Here is a 12523-nt window from a genome sequence, read left to right as displayed (position 1 = left end):
AACAGAGTTGCTCATAGACTCAAATCTATTCAATGGGGAAAGTTGGCTTAGGATAACACTGCTTATGTTTTAAATTTATAATTTCTCCCTTTCTCCCAGCCTTTGGGATAGTCTGGGTTATTAACCTAAATAAATACATGCTTCTAGAGAAGAGTATGATTTCTTTTCTTGTTTGAGGGCTGAATGCTTTCCGTTTTGGTCATTTTGGGTGGAATCACTGGTTAGTGCGAGCAGGGGTGTGAAATCAGATTTTCCGCTGTGCTTCTAAAATGGCTACTCGGTTATGTGAAAATGAAAGAATCCCACCATAGGGCTGGTGATGCGTTTCAAAAAAATAACTACAGCCAATTGCAAAGTAGTATCTACAGGGGGAAGGGACTCACACATACTTGCCTTTTTTCTCTAGGGATGTAACACTAGAACCCATGCGTGATCCCCCAAAAAGGGGGTGTGGCAAGCCGCATAACAGTGACGACATCAGTGACCACTCCCTTTGGCTCAGACGCTCTGCATTTTTTCTGGCCTCATGCAGAAATTTACTGGTGGGCCGTTATCCAAGCTGAGCCATCATCAACTTTAACCATTAGCCTTTACCTTTATTAAAATTAATGCTTATGTTGTCATTTATAAGACTGCAAATTCTGTGCATCAAGAGAGCAGCATATCCTGTGGAGACGACCCATGCATAAAAGCCCTGTGTAACTTGCAATAGGAACTTTACTGTCATCTGCCCCTCTTGCCTGACTTCCCACTCCCCAACACACAAACTCCCCCCCCCAAATCAACATAATTGACATCTGGGCTCATCCAGAGGTTTTTTTTTTCTTCCTTTTCTTGGTTGGGCACTTTTGAGTTCTCACTCTCCATGACATGTGGATCCTGCCTAAAGCCCAGAGGGAAGAAGAGAGACATCAGCAATGACATTCACACAAGTTCCGTGTCTTCTATCAGTCAAACAGCAGCTGTCTCTAGAGGAAAGCACTGTACAGTGAAGGCTGCATCCAGAAAGGATGGACGAGGGAACAAACAGAAGGAAGCTTAGGATTTAAGCCAAGGCCTTCACTGGTTTCCCCAGAGACTTCGCTTGGTATCCTAGCCTACACCGGGGCAAGGGCAGCAATAAGCCAGGACAAAATGGCTGGATGACAAGAGTCACTGGAAAAGACAGTCATGCTAGGAAAAGTTGAGGGCAGCAGGAAAAGAGGAAGACCCAACAAGAGATGGATGGACTCAATAAAGGAAGCCACAGCCCTCAGTTTGCAAGATCTGAGCAAGGCTGTCAAAGATAGGACATTTGGGAGGACTTCCATTCATAGGGTTGCCATGAGTCGGAAGCAACTTGACGGCACTTAGCACCCACACAAATGGCTGAATGGCTGCATTCATAAAGGCTATCCATGGTTCATGAACCAACACTGAATATATCGAATCCTTATCTGATTTATTCCAATTAACCAGAGCTAGTGGAGTGACCTGTGCTTAGATGATCACGAGGGTTGCCAGGTCCCCACTCCCAATCAGTGGGAGGGTTTAGGGGGTGGGGCTGGGGTAGCTGCAGGCCCACATGGGCATGAGATGATGTCACTTCCAGACATCTTCCAGAAGAGCCACATTGCCGCACCCGATTTAATACTCAACCCCCCATTTTGGGAATTGAGTGTTCTATTGGCTGCAGCGATGCGGCACTTCCGGAAATAAAACCAGAAGTAATGTCATAGCATGTGTGCACCCAGGTGCACACATGATCGTCACTCCGGGGCAGCTTGGTGAATTGGTAGTAGGGTTGCCAACCTCCAGGTACTGTGGAGAAAACAAAGGCTCAGTGCTGTAGAAGTATTGGAGAACCAAAACAGCACAGAAACAATATATGCAATGCTTAATTTTATAAGTGAATAAAGTGCAAAAGTGACAATAAATATATACAATACAATACAACAAGATACAGGTAAGTAATATATCTCATTCCAGCATATTCAGGACCTGGAAACCTCTCAAGTCCATTCAGATGTAAGTCCAATATGTCCAGTAGTTATATAGGAAGAATATTTCCTTTGTGGGAATCAGTTGTATGTCTTTTCAGACTATATTTCAGTATGTTAAAAGTCAAGCAAACAGCCACAATGAAGGATGACAGATATTTCAGTATGCTGGAAGTCAAGCAACAGCCACAATGAAGGATGACAGGACGTGTTGTCTAGATCATAAACAATCACGTTTCGCATATGGCTTCGTCAGCTACATGTATCCAAGAGTATAACTTCAAAACACCTTAGTAGGTAGCATCTCATTAGGGACCAGCAGCAATGTCTATTCAGGTCTCCATTAGGACCTAATGGAGACCTGAATAGACATTGCTGCTGGTCCCTAATGAGATGCTACCTACTAAGGTGTTTTGAAGTTATACTCTTGGATACATGAAGCTGATGAAGCCATATGCGAAACGTGATTGTTTATGATCTAGACAACACGTCCTGTCATCCTTCATTGTGGCTGTTGCTTGACTTCCAGCATACTGAAATATGTCATCCTTCATTGTGGCTGTTTGCTTGACTTTTAACATACTGAAATATAGTCTGAAAAGACATACAACTGATTCCCACAAAGGAAATATTCTTCCTATATAACTACTGGACATATTGGACTTACATCTGAATGGACTTGAGAGGTTTCCAGGTCCTGAATATGCTGGAATGAGATATATTACTTACCTGTATCTTGTTGTATTGTATTGTATATATTTATTGTCACTTTTGCACTTTATTCACTTATAAAATTAAGCATTGCATATATTGTTTCTGTGCTGTTTTGGTTCTCCAACCTCCAGGTACTAGCTGGAGATCTCCTGCTATCACAAACTGATTTCCAGCTGATACGAGATCAGTTCACCTGGAGAAAATGACAGCTGTGGTGATTGGACTCTATGGCATTGAAGCCCCTCCCCTCTCCAAACCCCATCCTCCTCAGGCTCCACCCCAAAAACCTCCCGCCGGTGGTGAAAAGGGACCTGGCAACCCTAACTGGCAGGCAATTGCCCACCAAAACCACCCACCAGGCAACCCTAATGATCACACTCACCAAAATCAGTTTTATTCACCCATGCCTTTGTGTGTCCTCTAAATTTAGGGTAATGTAAGATGTACAGCAGGCCCACCATGGGAAACTTGCACTCATAAAGCCTTGGTTTGTAGGGGGTCAAATCAGGTTTACCCACATCTTTATCTCCAAGTGGAACTTCTGCCTTACACATTACATTATATGCATGGTGAAGTGGTGGGGACACAAATCTACTGAAAATGTCCAGTAGTCCCACTCTGCACATGTTTGGCAGAGAATGGAATAAAGCCATTGCAGTTCCCAAAACTATAGAATATTGCTGAAACCAGAATGGGTTCTGTGTTCTACTCCAGGATGCACAATGAAGACTTAGCTGACTTCATGTGCTCATGTGGTTTGGCATATGCAATCTGTAGATTTAGGAGTGCACTTCACATACTCTATGCCATTTGCATAGAGGAGTGCACTTCACATACTCTATGTCATTTGCTTGTGGTTAGTGTTCTCACCCATTGCTGGTTGCAACAGATATATACATAAAATAAAAAATACAGGCCGACAGCCATCTGCCGTTTGAGAAGGGAATGAAACCTGTGAGTGCAAAGAAATTTGTATTGTGGGTAAACAATGTGACTTCTGCTAACAGGTCTTCCTGCAGTCTCAGTTGCACGAACTGGACACACAAAGGGTCCAGAAGAGGAGAAGGGAGGGTTTTGAGTAGGGGTGCTCATTTTTCTTTAATTGAAAAATATACGTAACATAATTCACACTAGATGCATGGAAGGCCGATGCATGTGTTTTTCTTGCTCACAGCTCTCTTATTATGCTCGTGGCCATCTAAGGAAGCAGGGCTGGGAAAAACCTCCATTTGGGACCCCAGAATCCCAATGCCAGGTGGAGCAGGAAAAGTGAGGCTAGATTAACTATCAGTCAGCTCTATTATAGTCATAACGTTTGGGAATAACTAGTGCAGTTTTCAACATTCATACACATCTAATTGGAGCAGCTTTGTCTTAAATTCCTTAAAGGCCCCTTGCTGAACTGTGAAAGCATAGAGGACCAAAGTGGTAAGTCTCTCAAGTACATCTTTTCCAGCCTGGCACCTGCGCATGGAGCCACACACAGTGTCAAGGATGCTGCAGAGGTGGCCCTTTCCCTCATAATGATGAAAATCATGGTGATTTACTGTTCCTCTTACCGACACTCAGGAGCCTTTTCCTAACATGACCTTTGAAGATAATTGCATGAACATCAGAATCAAGAAGAGTGTGTGGTGATTTCTTGAACCGAGTTCAAAACAGCTGGTGCATAAGTATCTCCTGAGGATCTGGGCTGAGATTTAGGGCACCTGGGTGGAGGGGGGGAAGGAGCTGGCTGTTGTGTGCTTCAGAGTCACCCCCTTGGATCAGAATCCAGCACTGGGCTCCATCTGTATAAGTACAGTCTTGGCACTGCTGGTGTGGCAAGACGTTTTCTAGTTAGCTGAAAATGGGAAGTGGCTTTAGCAGGCACACCTAGGATGCCCCTGCTGCTGCTGATCTCTGGGCTGCTGCCCCATCTCTCCTATGGGGTTCTGAAGGCAAAGTGCCCCTTCACTTTGATCAGTGATCGAAGAATGCCCCTGAACTATTACAGGCCGGGTGACTTGGCCATTGGTGGCATCACTGCTACAGCAACCGCTGTGCTTAAGCCATTCGATTTCTCCAAGCCTCCCTCTATTATTTTTACTGCGTAAGTAATGATGTGTTGATGGATTTCATGGTACTCAATCTGATGCTGCTTTCACGCTCTTTTTACCATGGACGGTCCCTGTTGTCAGGGATCCAGTCTGGAAAAATTGTGTCCCTCATTTGTCTGATTGGCCACTGTGAGAAGCACAATACTGGAATTGATGAGTGTTTGGTCAGATCCAGCAGAGTTCTCCTTATGCTTCTGATGAACATTGAACAACCCCACATGCCAAACCTGTCCCTAAAACTGCTGCAATTGGTGAGCTCCTTCTCAACTGTTAATTATGACAGCCTGTTGAGGACGAAAAGTTTTTGTCTGTGACTAAGACTCTTCTTTAGGAGTCCCGTGGCGCAGAGTGGTAAGTTGCAGTCCTGCAGTCCAAGCTCTGCTCATGACCTGAGTTCAATCCCGTCGAAAGTTGGTTTCAGGTAGCCGGCTCAAGGTTGACTCATCCTTCCAAGTTCGGTGAAATGAGTAATCAGCCTGCTGGGAGTAAAGGGAAGATGACTGGGGAAGGCACTGGCAAACCATCCCGTAAACAAAATCTGCCTAGTAAACGTCAGGATGTGACGTCACCCCATGGGTCAGGAATGACCCGGTGCTTGCACAGGGGACCTTTACCTTTACCTAAGACTCTTCTTTAGGGTCACCTAGATATGAAATACCAGTGCTGCTTTCCCTCTTTTCCCCTTAGAACTGCCCAGTCAATCATAACTGCAATCATGCCTGTTATAAAAATGAAACATCACTTTATGCATTGCTTATCTTTAAAGGAAAGAAACTGGGCCAGTCAATTTCCTAACATCTTTTCAATAGGTGAGACCCAGGTTAAAATCCAAGGGAGATCTCAGCCAGCCTCTTTGTTATCATTTCAACCTTGACTGGCTTGCTGTGAGGATTAAATGGAGAACTATAAGAACAGAAGAAAAGTGCTGCTGGATCAGACCAATAGCTTCTCCAGCTCAGCATTTTGTCTCCCACAGTGCCTGACCGTAAGCTCTGGAAGACCTAATAGCAAAGCCTCCCCTTATGGTTGGATCCCAGCAAACAGAGCTCAGAGGGAGACTGCCAAGTATGCCCCTCTGAGGTCCCTGGAAGAAAAGTGTAATAGATCTATGAATAGAAGCCAGTGGAGGGCAGACTGGTGCAATAAATACATAAATCAATATGCAAGGGATATAGTGTAGGCAGAGGAGAGCCTTCAGCACGCTCAGGCAATAATCGCTGAAAATATTTCCAACGGTTCTCTGACGGAAAGGAAGCCTTTCCTATTCTGCAGGGATCAATGGTTGTTTGAAATAATGTTATCTTATAAATATATGAAGCTGCCTTATACTGAATAAGACCACTAGTCCATCCATGGTCTTTCATACCAACTACTTCCGCACCCTTTAAACTAGAGAGGACAGGGACTGAACCTGAGACCTGAAGCTCTAACACTAAGCCAGGGAGGTCCCAGGGATGTTTCATCTGTGTCCAGACCCCTTATTCGATACCGCCTCAACTTTCTCTTGCACGGCTGAAGATGGAAGTGAGAGCCACAGCAGATTATTGCAGGGTCAGGGCTATAACCAACTTTCTTCACTTGGTGGGACTGCATCATTTCCCAGCGGGATCTAAAATGGGTGGAAAATCAGGGTTTCCTCATTATAGACAGAAACTTATTCCATCCAGTTGCTAGGCACCTTTTTGTGTGTGTGTGTGTGTATTTTGATGTATGTGATCTTCTGGTGGAATAATGTTTTGCAAAACATTTGTCTGCATATAATGAACAGCTTCCTAAAATATATTAGCTCTTCCTCCAACTGTCTCTAGCCTCCTTGAAGTACCTGGCCAATGCCATACTCACTGACTTAGTAGAAGAAGAGAGGGTTTTTTTGCCACGATAATTTGACCATAACAAACAACACTGAAAGAGCTAGAGGGATATGGGGCAGGCAGAGCTGAGCAAATCAGATTAATGGTGTTCAAAACCAGATGAAATGTAACCATACATATTATGTTGCAGTGCATATGGGCTGGTATATTCAGACCTCCTGCCCTTCATGTTTGCTACTGAGAAAATCAGTAAACAACCCAGGCTCCTACCCAACATCTCTCTGGGGTACAATGTCTATGAGAACTATTTGAATGCACGAATGACTTATGATGGAATGGTAGATCTGCTCTCAGGTGGACAGATGAATGTTCCAAACTACAAATGTGGAGGACAAAATAATATCTTGGCTGTTCTTGAGGGGGCCGATTCTGTAACCTCCCACCAGATTTCAACCATCTTAAGCATCTACAAGATACCTCAGGTATGAATTGAAATGAATGTGTGGGCTGAGTCTAATTCCACTCAGGAGAGGACTATAGAGAGCTATTGAGCACCATAAAGAGACTCTAGGGACAGAAAATGATTTTGAATGGAGTTGAACATGATCTGAGAGAGGCTTTTCTTCCTCCAGGGAACTGCAGGTTTTCCAAGCAAAAGCAAGAAAACCACTATTTTCAAAGACCATCATTAAGAGTGGAGGAAGTAGGGTTGCCAGCTCCAGGTTGGGAAATACCTGGAGATTTTGGGGGATTTGGGAAGGAGGGACTTCAATTCCATAGAGTCCAATATCCAAAGCGGTTATTTTCTCCAGGGGAACTGATTTCTATCATGTGGAAATCAGTTGTAATAGCGGGAGATCTCCAGCCACTTTTTAGCCTGTCATGGAAGGTTGAAAATTGTGTACCTCCTCTACATGATTCAACTGCTTGGTTTAATTTAAACTGGAAACAACAATTTGCTGGCGCACATAGAGTACTTGACGATCCTTATCAGAAGTACAAAGTAACCTGAAATAGAATATTTGAAACCTAATCTATTTCGCTTGCTGATACTTATTTTCCATCCATTGTGTACCATTGATCGCCGGTCTGCAAAAGCCGTCCCTTGCTGTAAAACTCAGCACAGCATGCCTCTATAAAACTTACAAGGATCAGCAGTACAGAGCCTGACATTGCCTTCACAGTCAACGCATTGCAGTGATTTATATTTTCAAGATCACCAACTGAAATACCTTGCGTGTTTTCAGCATTGTTAGACTAGTTTTCCAAGATTTATTTATTATACGTATTTACTTTTGGGCTCAAAGATGTAACTACGTTGATGTAACATTGTACAGCCAATTGTTATAAGGGGACCCTTAAAGACTGTGTATGCCAGTGGTCAGCAAACCGTGGCTCGCAAGCCGCATGGGGCTCTTTGGCCCGTTGAGTGTGGCTCTGAAGGCGGCAGGCTGTTGCACTTCTTCAGGAGGACAGCACCGAGGCAGCGACAGCGGCGTCTGGGACTGTCATTCCAAGCCTCGCAGTTGGTTTAAATCGCAAAGGCGATGGCACCCTCAGCCCCACGTGGTCATGTGATGAGGAACAGGGAGGAAATCGAGTTTGAGGGAGGTGGGGGGTTCAACTCCGTCGCGGGGAGCAGAGAGGAGCGTTTTCCCACGATTTCGTGACTGGCGCTCCGTGTCACGTGATGAGGACTTCCCGCCTCGCTTTCGCTGTCGCCGCTCCGAGGGGGAGGAGGCGATGATGTTCGACATCCCCCTGGCCCTTCGATGGGAGCCCTCGTGCCAGCCACACCCCCTCCTGCATTGGGCAGGGGGTCTGAGCAGACAATGCTGACCTGGTAGAGTTGACCAACCGTCTGATTCGTAATAAGGCAGAATCCAAACAGGCTCTAACCATGCGGTTACTGCAGCCTTCAGACAGCCGAGAAGGGAAGCTTTTCCAAAACAGAAAGAAGCAAATAACACTTGCGTGCGTGAGCAGGTGGGGCATGCATGTGCCAAAGCAGCGCACGGCACACAAAGATGCATCCAGATCTTAAAGAGACGCGGGGCCAGGTGGAAAGGGGAGGGGGAGGGGGTCTTTTCCCGGCAACCAGACAACCTTTTTGGAAGGGTAGCCTGGGCCCGGGGTCGGGGGCGCCTGGCTCTTGAGCTGCCCTCTGGAGCAGACGAAGCTGAGCGCCAGTGTTCAGCCCCCCCAGAAGGCGGCTGTAGCAGCGAAGGACGAGGCGCCGGCCCCTTCTCGGGGCTCGGGCACAAGGTCTTTTTTTGCCAGGTTCTCTCATCCGCACCTCCCTCCCTCGCAGGGTTGTTGTGAGGGCCGGCGGCAGGGGAGGGAGGGAGCGTGCGCGCTCCTGCTGCAGGCAGCCAATGGGAAGGGGCCTCATGCACCCCACCTGGCTGCAACCGCGGCTCCCACGGGGGCAGGGCGCTCCCCATTGCACAGCAGCGATGGAGCCCCTCTCTGTGAGGCCTGCCCCCCCTGCGGGTGCCCCATCACTAATGTGCAACGGGGAGCACCCCCCCCCACAGGAGCCACCGTAGCAGTGGCGTAATGATACCAATCCGCTGCATCTACCCCCAGTGGGTTTTTAAAAAGCTGGCCAAATGCCCCCGGGTGTGTGAGGGTGGGCGGGGGGGCAGAGAGCCATAGGTGCCCAGCTGCATGGGACCTCACACCTAATCTGGAGTCATCTCTTTCCAGAATGATTGTGCCAAAGCAGGTTGGGGAAGCCACACAGTGGAGCTGAAGAAAACACAGAAAGTGACACTAGTGTGATCATACTGCGCAGAAGCCCCCACCCAAAAAAACTGCTGCCCTTTTGTGGGGAGGGAATGCAGCAAAATTTCCATGTGGAAGCAACTGATTTTTAGAAAGATTGCAGTCAAAGCACCTTTGCATGCCACATGGACAGAAAGGTGTACATTTCTGCAGGTGCTGCCTACATTGGCACCAATTTTTTGCCTCATCCCTTTGGGGCTGCCACCTGTTCCCCATGCCGCTGGAGGGCTTTTTCAGGCTTATTTTTTGAATCAGTGATTGCTAGGTCACCTTAAAGGTAAAGGTCCCCCGTGCGAGCACCGTGTCATTCCTGACCCATGGAGTGACGTCACATCCTGACGTTTCCAAGGCAGGCTTTGTTTGTGGGTTGGTTTGCCAGTGCCTTCCCCTAAGTCACCTTACTTACAATTTAATTTTTTTAATAAATAAGATCATTATTAAGTATGATATCAAGTTTTATTCAGTGTACCTATAGTTTAATTAAGACTTAAAACTTTAATTAAAGTTAATTATGTTAATAAACAGTGTACCTACCTATATAGTTTAAGTTTAAGAAATTTGGCTCTCAAAAGAAATCTCAATCGTTGTACTGTTGATATTTGGCTCTGTTGACTAATGAGTTTGCTGACCACTGGTGTAGGCAATTGTGGTTGTTTATATTTGCAGCTTTTGTTAGCTAGCTAGTTAGGTTCAGTACAGGCTTTGGTTCCATAATTGAATTTAAATTATTAAATTTATATAGACTGTTGCAAACTGTGCCTGTTTATAAGTTGCTCACTGTAAATACTTTCTAAGTGGTCGTAGTGCTGTCATTTTTCTTCTATACTACCTGGAGGTTGGCAACCCTAGGAGGAAGACATTTACAAATTTCAGAGCCAGACGTCATCATTCTACCATGCAGCAGTATGATCAATGAACATCACTGGTGATAGAGTCAAGAACCTACTAATAGGGCTGTCGATTCAGTTCCATCCAAACAGAAAAACTGCAGAATTTACCCCAATTCGGCGGTTTCCAGTTTGGATAGAACCAAAGTCAAAAAAGGCTAGAAAATGACAAACCAAAATTCTCTGAGTTCGGGTGGACGCCAAATAAATTCATACAAATTCAGCGTCCCCGAATCAGCATTTTCCCACGGACCCTTCCTGAAAAGAAACAAAGAGTGAGCGAGCTCTTTTCTGGAAGGCAAGCAAACTTGCCTTTCAGGAGAGACAACCATTACCAAACACCAGTGGCCAATAGGTGGCCAAGCTGGGTCTTCTTCTCGCCAATCAGAGAAGGGATTTTCCCATTTGAACCTCTCTCAGTTGGCCAGGAAAAGAGAAGAAATACTCGCTGGCTGCCACAAGTCCTGCTGATGCTGTGCTGCTGATCCTCAGATCCTGAGCTGAGCTGCTAGAATAGTATTGGATTACTCCTGAGTCCTGACTCCCAGTCCACAGTTTGACCCATTTTGGGGGGTTTCTCTATAACTTTTTTCCTGTGTGTGGGGAAGCAGATTCTGTGTGTGTGTGTGAGAGAGAGAGAGAGGGGGGGGGGAAGCCAAAGGGGGGTGGGTTTACCTGTTCTGCTGGGGGGTGGGCTTGATTGCCTCTGTGTGGGACTGTGCTTTTTGCTGTTTTCACCGGTTGCCAACTTCGTCTGGAGTTAACTGTCAGTAAGTCTCTCTCTGGCTGGCTCCTATTGTTTCCAATGGGCTGTTTAGCCACTCTTGTTGTTTCTAATGGGCTAGCCTGTCATTCGTTTTAGTACATCCCATGTCAGTGAGTCTCTCTTTGTCTGGCCCGTTCTTCTCCTTCATTTGGCATTTGCGTCTTCTGGTTCGGGGGAGGCTGTTCTGCTGGGGGTTGGACTTGATTGCCTCTATGGAGTGTGTTTTGGGGGGTTACCTGCCCTGCGGGGGCTTGATCTCCTCTTTGCGAGTGTGATTGTTGCTATGGAAGATTTGAATCCAGCAGCACGAAATCTATCAATACTGAAGATACGCAATTTGTGCAGGTCGCACTTACGCTAGTAGCGTTATAAGATGCACTTTGGCTGTGTTGAAATGAAAAGATATGTTACCCATGCTAGTTACGCTGTTTACTTACGCTTTGAGTGTTGTTGGATGCCCTTTCGGCGTAGTTACATCGGCTCTTAGAAGCCACGGACTGGCTTCTAATGTGTGTGTAGGGGGAAGCCAAAGGGGGGGTGACCTGTCCTGGTGGGGGGGGGGCTTGATCTCCTCTTTGCGAGTGTGATTGTTGCTGTTTTCACTGGTTGCCACCTTTGCCTGGAGGTCAGTGTGGGTTGGTAAGTCTCTCTCTGGCTGCCCCAGAAACAATGGGAGGTTTTGCCTTGGATTTGCCACTCTCTGGATGCACATTTCCCCCGTCCAAATTTAAAAATCTCAACAATAAGCCCCCCAGCAGAGTTTTGAGAATTCAGATGGAGAAAATGTGCATCTGGAGTGGCAAATCCAAGGCAAAACCTCCCATGCATAAATAGACAATGAGAAACAATGGGAGGTTTTGTCTTGGATTTGCCGCTCTCTAGATGCACATTAAGGATTGCCGGCTCCTATTCATTCCAATGGGCGGATGGGGCGATCCCTTCCAGACCCCATAACTCGGGACCCCCTGACCCAGTCTGCACCAAACTTGGGGGTTCTTGCAAGTAGGGACCCTCCAAGCTACCCTGAAAGGTTGGAACCTCTACCTCCAAAAAGGCCCCCCCCCCGGAGCCGCAGAAAGTCACAAATGTGCTTTAAATGGCTTTATTCAGCCAGATTTATTCGGGAACGCCGAATTTCAAGCTGAATTCCACTAATCCAAATAGGGGGAGTTTGGACTTCAGCCTTTCCTGAATAAAAACGGGCCAAATTTTGCCGAATTCGAATTTTAACTATTTTTTTTTCAACAGCCCTACCTACTAAACCTGCTTTTTACATCACTGACCCAGTGGGGAGGTGGATTAGGTTTCGCTTTCCTCCAGTGGTGTCCCCGAGTCCATCCCCTTAACATTTGAGATATAAGGTAGCCTGATTCCCCACTTTGCAGGAACCGTAATGTGCCTATGAGACAGTGTCTACATCCACATTTATATTACAACAGTGAGCATTTTGATAATAATCGATGATTAGAGATATATGGAA

Source organism: Euleptes europaea, chromosome 1 (assembly GCF_029931775.1).
Source record: "Euleptes europaea isolate rEulEur1 chromosome 1, rEulEur1.hap1, whole genome shotgun sequence".
Taxonomy (NCBI): Eukaryota; Metazoa; Chordata; class Lepidosauria; order Squamata; family Sphaerodactylidae; genus Euleptes; species Euleptes europaea.
Note: the sequence above shows the minus strand (reverse complement) of the source record.